The sequence below is a fragment of the Culex pipiens genome, chromosome 1 (assembly GCF_016801865.2).
Source record: "Culex pipiens pallens isolate TS chromosome 1, TS_CPP_V2, whole genome shotgun sequence".
In the NCBI taxonomy this organism is placed as follows: domain Eukaryota; kingdom Metazoa; phylum Arthropoda; class Insecta; order Diptera; family Culicidae; genus Culex; species Culex pipiens.
Genome location: NC_068937.1, coordinates 113,554,598 through 113,563,319, shown reverse-complemented (window position 1 = coordinate 113,563,319; position 8,722 = coordinate 113,554,598). Strand labels below are relative to the sequence as shown.

General features: G+C 44.5%; 1 long non-coding RNA gene across 1 annotated transcript; it reads left to right on the top strand.

Moving 5' to 3' along the window:
- Positions 1-1,373: 1,373 nt before the first annotated feature.
- LOC120430095 (uncharacterized) lies at positions 1,374-2,975 on the top strand. The gene is made up of 5 exons (XR_008212776.1): positions 1,374-1,555; positions 1,618-2,095; positions 2,158-2,534; positions 2,626-2,717; positions 2,781-2,975. It is a non-coding gene; the product is annotated as an uncharacterized LOC120430095 (long non-coding RNA).
- Positions 2,976-8,722: the final 5,747 nt, after the last annotated feature.

The following is an 8,722-nucleotide window of genomic DNA, read 5'->3' as shown; positions in this document are numbered from 1 at the left end:
TTCGAATCTCAGTTTAATGATTTCTTTTTTTCTTTTCTATTTAAATAGGTTGATGCAAGTTCCCCCAGGACGTCCCTCGTTCCCTCAAAATAGTCGCCCTCGGAGCGACGCTGTTCAGAACAAGTCCGAAGGAAGGTTCGGGCCCTACAAGTGTTCTCAGAGCGACGGGTGGGATGCTCCAGGAACGCGTCCAAATCTAGAGCAACCGGGACCATTCCACGTTCCTGGAAATTCACCCCCCAGTCGCAATCCGGAATTGTCAAGTCGAACGACCATTGCCCTGAAAGTGTCCTTCGGAACAACGCTGCACGAAACAGATTCGAATGAGGTTTAAGGCCTCGGGTGAAATACGGCACGAACGTGCCAAGTCTAGATTAACTGGGACCAGTCCCCATTTCAATTCTTTTCAAAATTTCGGTAATTTACTTGAAACATTTGCTTGTATCACTGCAATAACTGTTTTTTTTTTGCTCCTCAAATAGGTTTATGCAATCCGGAATTGCTACGCCGAGAGAAAGAGGCAGCACTGATTAGGTTGAACAAATTTGACACCCGTGGTCCGTGACTGGACCACCTGGGAAGTGACCTAGAGACAGACGGTGGCAGAAACCCCGGTGCTGCAATAGCAAAGGTGAAAAAAAACTTTTGAAATCTCCAACTCTAACTAACCTCTTCGTATTCCAGGTCAAATAGTTCGCGTTACTCAAGAAACCAAGAAAACGAACGTCGGCTCTGAAGCTGCTCCCGGCGATATGTTCCGTACTGGCTAAGATGACCACTACACTGGACACAAGGGCGAAGAATCTATTGGGGCAGCCAGTTCAACGCCGAAAACAAGCCGGAATAAAAAAAACCGTTTTGTCCTGCTACGTGCAGGACCGCCAAACAATGCACGCGATTTTCGAGACAAATGGCACATCGGCGACCAGACTTCGCGGTTGTCAACAAAGCGATCCAGAAGCTGATTTTGGTCGGTCGCGTGCCACCTCGTTGCTAGTTCCGTGACGGCGGTCTCTCCGAGCCACCAGCAGCCATGCAATTCTGTAGACATGTTCCGAATCCTAGATATTGCCATTTTGCGCCCAGTTCTAGCTTAATCGGAACCGATCCACGTTCCTGGAACATCGTCCTCCGGTCGCAATCTGGAACTGGCACTTGGTACAGTCAATTGCTACAATTGCCTTCGGAGCGAGGAACAGACTTGAAAGTCAGCACAAAAATGGTCGAACGATGACTTGACTGGAGGACGGAATACCAACGTTGCCGATTGAGTGGAAAAGCCGGCCGGGCCAACAGCAGTTCCAAGGATAGCCAGATCTTCAACAAAACACTTCTGCAACTAGATCCCAGCGCCAGAGCCACGACGAAATCTGCTGCAGAGCAGTTGCAGCACCGGATGCTTTTCAAACCACCGGTGGTTGATCGGAACGCGAGCCATCCAGATGCGGTCACGTTCACCGTGTGTTTCCAGCCACGAGTTTGGCGAATCTCGGCAACCGGTCCACGGGAACATCGCCCCAAGGTGGTCGGTTCCAATTCAAAACGAAAGATTCTGGTAAATTATTTGTAAAATTGGCTAATTTCAGTGTAATAATGATTTTTGTTGTTGTCAAACAGGTTAGTGCATACAAAGTTGTCACGCGGGATGGCCATGGTACTGCAAGTGCCCCGGAACGACCCTACGCTAAAACAGACTTGAAGACGGTCACGGCCATTCAGGTGCCTTCGGAACGACGGGTGAGATGCACCACTAACACGTCTGATCTAAATCATAACCGGCACACGTTCCTGGATCTTTTTCACCGGCTTATATCTGGAATTGTGAATCAGGACTGCCATCACCCTGCAAGTGACGTAGAAAGCAACGCTGCAAGTGTCCTTAGAATAACGCAGCACGGAACAGGTTCAATGGACGGTCGCCGCTCTGCAGTTGTCCTCGGAACAATGTATTTAAAGCTGCACCAATAAAAAATACGCCAGGTCAAGATCATCGGAATTCGGTCCATGGGCGTAGGCCGAGAAGAGCTTCAGGTTTGAAGAGAAGGAGGAGGAGGAGAAACAGGAGAAGGAAGTGGTGAAGTGCCCGGAGAAGAAGGTTGGTAAATCGGTGAGTCTAGTTGGCCTAGAACTCTAAATGCAAACGTCACTTTCTTTTAGTCACCAGAAGTGTTCGATATCGACGAGACAGTGCACGAATCGCCGAAGGATGCCACCAAACTAAAGCCAACCGAGCCCGCTGCCGCTCCCGGAACACCCCAGAAGACTGCCGATCAGTCGTCCGTGGAGATCGCCGACAAGAGCTCGGCCGACCTGGACCGCTCGCTGGCCAACAAGGACGTGCGCAAAACATGGCCACGGCCGGCACCGCTGACATGAGCATCCTGGGAACGCCCGCCAAACCGCCGAAAGGTGGCCTGCTGTCGCGCCTTCGGGAGGGATCGTGCAGTACTCCGATAGCCGACGAGAAGAAGAAGCCGCTTGGTTCTCCCAAGATCAACGGAATGTGGTCCACGGCCTGTTACATTTCAAAATAGGTTAGTTACTTATAACATTTGCTAGTTTCACAGCAATAATACTTTATTTTTCCTTATTAAATCGGTTCTTGCAATCCGAAACTCCTACCAGGGACGGCCATGGTCTAGAATAGGCTCGCCGGACGGTCGCCAACCTGCATGTGTCTTCAAGTCAAGATTATCCGAATCCGGTCAACGATCCTGGTAATTTATTTGTACATTTGCTTCATGTAGTGCAAAAATTGTATTTTTTTTCTTATTAAATAGGTTCATACAATCCGAAACTGCCACCAGGGACGAGTATGGCTCTAGAATAGATTCGCCGGATGATTGCCAACTGCAAGGGCTCTCGGAACAACGCTGCACGGAACAGGCTTGCCGGACGATCACCACCCTGCATGTACCCGCGGAACGACTGATTAATATCCGCACGGACGCTCCAAGTCATCTTATAAAACAGGTCCGTTCCACGATCCTGCCTTTTGCTTTTCAAATTTCGTAAATTTATTTGTGACTTTCGCTTAATTCAGTACACTTATTATTTATTTTTCTTTTCTAAATAGGTCCCTGCATGATTCGAGTTTCCCTCGGAAAGAGGCAGCACAGATTAGGCTAGCCGGGCGGTCGCTCTGGCCCTGGCAAATTCAAGAGAGACGACACACGGAACAGGCACGACACCCTGCAAGTTCCCTCGGAACGTCGCTGGGTGGACCAGACTCGGCGATCACCGCTCTCCAAGTGCCGTCCTGTGGGCACTTGGTGGAACCGCTGCAGCCGGCCATACTGGATGTGACCAGTGAAAACGAACCCGGTTGTGTCGACGAGGTGAACAAGCCGCCGGAATATTAAATGTGCACGGAACAGCTGCGCCAAACTAGACTCCCACGTCCGGTCTTCTTTCCATCGAAAGCAGCAACAACAGGTGCAGAAGAAATAGTGTTTTTACGCGTTCTACGCAGAATTTAATTAAAACAATATAATTTGATTAATAAAATGCAACAAAGCCAAAAAATCGGTCCAAAAACAAGAAATTCTTTCAATCAAAACAAAACCCTGATGACAGATGACGGAAAAAGAAGAAGAAGAACCTTAAAAAAGAGCTTGATGCGCGTACGATTTTTCACCATTACGTCGTTCTTACGTCGCCCCCGTACGTCGGCCTCTTGCGATGTTCGAACAACCTTGACAGGTTGACGTTTCGGGTGCAAAATACCTTGATTCGGGTCTGATGCGTGTCTCAAAATCAGACCCGCATCGGCCCCTGTAGGTCTGATCGTCGTTCTTACGATCAGACCCGATCGGCCCCGTATTTCTCACTGGGTTGTAGCTCGGTTTTGCTTCACTCAAAATAGTTTTCACCACAATGTTGCATGAAAATATACGTGATTTTTTTCCATTTGGCATTTCATGCAACAGTGACATGAACGTCATGTGGGAACTGAATCTCAGTGCACAGACCCTCGATGGCTGTTCACTACCGCATCACGCAAGGTTTGCATGAATTTCTCGTGAAATTAGCATGACTCTCCATGCAATATTCACATGATCTGAATGTCAAATTCACCTGATTCTTAATTGGCATTTTAGTGGGTTATTTCTTTATTTTTATTTTTTTCAGATAAAAAATTAATAATACACAAGTCATTAGTTCTTTAAACTTTTTATTGTCAAAAGATTTGATTTTCCGATCTTTAAACCACAATCTTAATCACATTTCATAAAACACTATTAATCACAATTCACTAGCAATTTAGCTGCTTCCCGGGTGAAGGGTTTAAGTTGGGTGGAATTCTTGTATTTTTGTTGAATTTGATTCACGTATCCGGATTTTCAGTAACGGTGTGCGGGCCGGTATGCTGGAGCACTTTAGCAGCCTTAATTTTCTGTCGGTTCCCTCCAGCGCCTTTCTCAGCTTACTTGTCTCCATTTTGCGACGTTTGATGGCCTGGTTTTGCTGGGCCTTGCGCTCCTCCGGATTTATGTTTCACTCGGCCTTTCGGAGGTCGACGACGATTGTGCGCTGGAAAATTTGCTTTACGAGGATCTAGAAAAAAACAATTGCAATTTAATTTTTAAAAAATACAACATGATTACAAAAATACTTACCATCGAACTAGAAATCTGGCTGAAAGAGCGCGACGAGGAATGTCAGAAAATGACCAGCTGAATCGACAAAAAAATTAAACGATGTTCACTTCAAGAGAATCAGCAGCAGACTGACCGTCCTCAGACTGCTCGCCCGGTTTGAAATTTGCAGACAGGAATTTCATGCAACCTCTTCAAACATTGTTGCAGACACACAAAACATTTCACCACAATGTAGCATGAAAAGGTAAGTGGATTTTTTCCATACCAGTTACCCTGTGGATTTGACAAGATTTTCATGCAGACCTAAACACAGCTGACTGTAAGCCACGCCTCCAATTTTTCAGGCATGAATTTCACGTAGCGTTCAATTGTGTGAGTGCAGACTATGTGAGAATCAAGTTGGGATGACGTGAATTCACTGTGACAGTTGCATGACTCCTGTAAAACGTTGTTCTGAACCAAAAATGGGCTGCCACTGGAATTTTCATGCAACTATGTGGTGAATGGTTTTTTGAGTGTTGGCTTGGTGCGCTGGAACGATGAACCAAAATATTGCGCGTATTCCCGTAAAAGACACGCGGCATATCAGCCTCGAAACGACGCGCCGCACTTTCGGCAAATGCGCGCTGTCTAATCCCATACTGCGCGTTTTGTTTTTGTTGATCTTTTTCTTCGAATTGCATGGCATTGTTGCCGGGTATGTTTTTTATTGCACCAAAAGTGCAAAAATCGCTGGCAACAGTGTCTGCGGGACATTCTGAAATGCCGCGCGGCGTGTACCTTTGAAAGAAACGGACGATACACAAAAGGGCTTGTACCGAAGCTAAAAAACCAAAACCGCGGTGTGCGTTGTCACTGGCGCAAGGGAAGCTTGCTATGATCGCGTTTGTCATAAACGCTTGTTTGATTACAATCATATCATTTATAAAACATTGCTTTCATCATAAGACTATCTTTTGTGCTGACGTTATAAATAAACAAAGTCGATGTTATGAATTGAAAAAAGTTTTACCATTGTTATATTCTTTAGTAAGAAAGGCGAGTCTGCGATCAGCAGAGAAGCGAGTCAGACGTGCGTACCTCACAAACCAAAAAAGTGCTAAAAAGTGCAAAAAATGCCTCTCGGCAAGAAAAAGAGGCGGTCCTCACCAGCAGGATCGGCAGATTTGAAGAAGCTAAAGAATGCCGAAGCGCTACCTGTAAAGCCAGGCAGTTTGAGCAAGGACGCTCAAAATTCGTCTGGAAACCAGTTCGCTACCCTCCCTGTGGACGTGAGCGAGAAGGAAGAATTTGAACGACGGGAAAAGTTGCCACCCATTTTTGTGAAAACATCGTCATCGGATTCGGTGCGAAAGTGGCTGACCGGGTTTATCAAATCTGGTGCTTTACGAGCTTCCATTCCCTTGTGTGCTGATGGACTCAAAATTCTGCTACCTACCAGAAAGGATTACGACTACGTTCGGGATTTCCTGAACAACACAAAGATTGAATACTACAGCCATGACGATCCAGGTAAACGCCCCATGAAACAGGTCCTCCGAGGCCTGTATGACATGGATGTGAGTGTGCTGAAAGAAGAGCTCAAAACTCTTAAGTTGAACGTGATCGAAGTCTTCAAGATGACGAGACACAACAAGGACATCAAGTATCGTGATCAACTGTACCTGGTTCATCTCGAGAAAGGATCGACAACGCCGTCTGAGCTGAAAGCAGTTCGGGCAATTTTCAACATCATCGTGACTTGGGAACGTTATCGTCCAGTGCACCGTGACGTGACGCAGTGTTCGAACTGTTTGCAATTTGGACATGGTGGAAGGAACTGTTTCATCAAGAGTCGTTGTGCAACCTGCGGAGGTGAGCACAAAACTCAAGCTTGCGAAACAATCAACGAGAACATTGAAGCCAAATGCTTCAATTGCGGCGGCAACCATTCGACCAAGAATCGAAGCTGCCCAAAACGAGCTGAGTTTGTGAAAATTCGGCAGCAAGCGACGACGAGGCACCAACCAAATCGTCGCAAAACACCACCAACTTTCACGGACGTGGATTTTCCTGCTTTGGCGTCACCTGGAGCGGGATCTGCTCGAGTGGTTCCAAATCTGCAGCCATTGCCGTTGAATCAGCGGCAAAAAGTTGCAGAGAATACAACACCTCCTGGCTTCAGTCAGCAACCGAGGGAAAACCAACCAGCATCAACGGATGAAGGCAGCAGTGACCTGTTTTCACCACAAAAACTTCTGGACATTTTCATCGAGATGACAACAACACTGCGTGGTTGCAAAACTCGTGCGGAACAAGTAAGAACGCTTGGAGGATTTATCTTAAAATACAGTTCGTAGTTTACTCGTTCTAATGATTTTGAATATTTCAATGAATTTACTTTTTTAGTTTTAAGTTAGGATTAGTTGTTAAAGTGATTTTTTTCTTTTTTACCCAAATGTATTCGATTCAATGCAAAAATGTAAAACAATTTGAAGTAAATAAATGAATGTGAACAGTTAATAAGAAAACGAAAAACATAACAAAGATGAAGAGCATGTAGCCATACCACTTAGAATGTAAATGAAATGTAATTATTATAAGAAAGTTCAATAAAGACATATTTAATCTAAAAAAAAATAGTAAGAAAGGCTCTATCTCACCCCAGGTGGGATTAAATCGGGTTTTTTATTCATAACTTATGTTTATTAGGACCTGTTAGGTGCTGTGATCACGTTAGGGCCATCCATAAACCATGTGAACACTTTAAGGAGTGGGGTGGGAGGAGGGAGGAGGGGGGGGAAGGGCGTGTGTTTGAATTAGATTAAGGATTAAGTAACGTTTTTTTCTTCTAGTGATCAGCTTGCATATACGTCGTAGAAAAGTCTTTGATTCATAAAGCTTCTACAGCGGAACACCTACGTTAACCTTTTGGCTCAATATTTGAAACTTCTTGAAAAAATCTTGGAAATGTCTAATGAACAGCAGAGTTGCTGTACATGTATTATGGCTTTGATGTGATGGAGATCAAAATAATTGATTTTCTTACTTCGATTGCAGATCTCAAAATGAAGTGATGATATGCAGTCTTAGATGTTTGGTTTGCAGTGAAATTTATTGCATAGAAGCCATAAGTACAGTGAACCGAGGTGACATTAATAAGATTTCAATTTAATTTTCAAATATTATTCAAACGGTGAGACTAGTCTCATCATTTATATTTTTTAAACATATATTAAGCGTAGGCCGCACAGTGTCCATGTATGTTTTTTTTTTCAATTCAAAGGGATTTGAACAATGTTTTGCTGTAGATTATTGTTATTTTAAAAGCCGAGATGACTGTCTAATCATTTGCAAATAAATTAATATCGTTAAATTTACCATGAGCAGTGTTGCAAAAGAGTGATAGAAAAGCTATCAATTGATTATCTCTGCACCAAAAATATCCGAGAGTATAGCGGCCGTCACTATAGCTTGTGAGATCTCTTCTTGTATCTCGTGATTCCCAGCGATGTCATTCTCTCTCTATCACTCCTCCCCTTTTCCTCGACTATGCGCTCTCACCGCTGAGTCTCTCAACCTCTCCGAAAACTGCAATGAGAGAACGCGAGATGGCGATTAGGAGCCGACCACGATTGACGCCCCTTCAAACTGCGTTTGCAAAATTGGTTTTGTGGCGGCTTTTGTGATTAAACGCTGTTGCGGTAGGATAATCGTGGAAGCGAGAATGAGAGAGAAAAGGAAAATGTCAATCGCGAGTGGGTAAACACGAAAACGTGTTCGGCTATGTTCGTAGTTGTATTTGAGGCATGAATATTCAGGTGCGATAATTGTAGTTGCTGAGAGCTGATATTTTGATATTTTAACAACCCTGACCATGATTGATGGTTGAAGATTTGATTGGTTAGATATGACCTTTTTTTTTAATTTTGCCTAAAAAATATATTTTCGCTTGTTCAAAGGGGTCGCACCGTCTCTCCGTTATGAGATATTGAACAATGGTCCTCAGATTCGTGATCAGGGACCAAAATTAAAACAGAGTTTCACACAAATCAAAGAGGGTCGGAGCAACTGCTGTATGAGTTGGCGTAAGATGAGCCGTTAATGAATAATCCTTACAAAAAAACTTCATTAAATGGCAA